Source organism: Cariama cristata, unplaced genomic scaffold (genome assembly GCF_000690535.1).
Source record: "Cariama cristata isolate BGI_N322 unplaced genomic scaffold, ASM69053v1 scaffold23027, whole genome shotgun sequence".
Classification (NCBI taxonomy): domain Eukaryota; kingdom Metazoa; phylum Chordata; class Aves; order Cariamiformes; family Cariamidae; genus Cariama; species Cariama cristata.
The window spans coordinates 13881-15099 of record NW_009625358.1 but is presented as its reverse complement, the minus strand read 5'-3'; the positions used below and the strand labels follow the sequence as shown (position 1 = coordinate 15099).

General features: G+C 57.4%; 1 protein-coding gene across 2 annotated transcripts in view; it reads right to left on the bottom strand.

The window, feature by feature from the left end:
- Positions 1 to 1219, bottom strand: part of LOC104164306 (protein argonaute-1) — a 15373-nt gene that overhangs the window by 4761 nt on the left and 9393 nt on the right. The gene's annotated exons all lie outside the window — the stretch shown is intronic.

The window sequence follows — 1219 nt, the reverse complement described above, 5'->3', positions numbered from 1 at the left end:
CTCGCCCTCCCCCGGCTCAGCCGCAGGCAGCGGAGCTGCCCCAGACGGCTGCGGTCTGCCCGGCGGCACTGCCGCCTCCTGAGGACACGGCGAGGCTGTGTCACCGCACAGCAGCCGTCGAGCAGGGAGTTCCCATTGCGGCCGGGCACTCTGGAGGGGAGACCTCAAAGACGTCATGGCAAAGAGGCCGAGAGCAGCTGGGCTTGGCCATGATGCAGGGCTGGGGGCATAGCGTGAGTCATGGGAGTCAAAGCAGGTGCTGGCCCACGCTGGGAGACAAACGCCCAGCTGCTTCACCACACCCCTTTTTTTTTGCTGTGCATCCCACATCCCCCCCCGCCCCGAGCGGAGGGAAAGCACCGCAGACCCCACATCCTCAGCAGTGTTGAGCCTGCCGCCCCTGCCCTCAGCAACGGTTTCACTTTTGCTTTGCAAATGGAGCTCTGGGGTCTGGGCTGCCCCGCGGGAGCTGATGTGCGCAACAGAAATGTTGCCTTTGGCTTCAGCCGCAGACTCCCTTCTATTGTCTAATTAACAACACACCAAGGACAAGATCAAGGCCGTCTGAAGGCTCTACCCTTCTCCTCCCCTGTAGCTTCAAAAAAGCTTTCATAAAAATTAAGAAAAAAAACCCCACAGTGGTCCTGCACAAAAAAAACACAGAAGATGTTTTCAGAGGGGAAGCGCTGCCGCCAGGAAACGGACTGTTCTGTCCCACCCACACCTACAGCAAACAGCCAAAAGCATTTCCCAACCCCTTCTAATTAAGAAAAAAACACTCCTCCAGAGATGCATTTGCATGCCAAGGAAAACCTGAGCTATGAGTCCTGGAAAGTTAAGAACTTAATAGGAAAATGCTGACATGCTTAATTAAAACAGACGCTACAAGAACCTGACACTCTCGTTCGCCGCAACGAGCGCAAGGCAAGGTCTTACAGCCTGATGAAGGGCGTGAGCTGCCGCCAGCCTCACCAGCATGCGAGCGGCACTTCACTCGATGGATGCTCATTATTCGTTTGACGCGAAGGCAAATCCTCCTCCCCAAAAGGCTCAGAAGAAGCCCAGTCACCCTAGTTCCCCCCGATTTCCAAAACCCCAGCTCTCCCGCCTGGGGAAGGTCCCTCCCAGGGCTGCACTGAAGGACCAGGATGCCCAGGGAGGACTCCGGGGAGCACAGCGGCCGCAGCGAGCTCCCCGCACACCCCGTCCGACAGTGCTT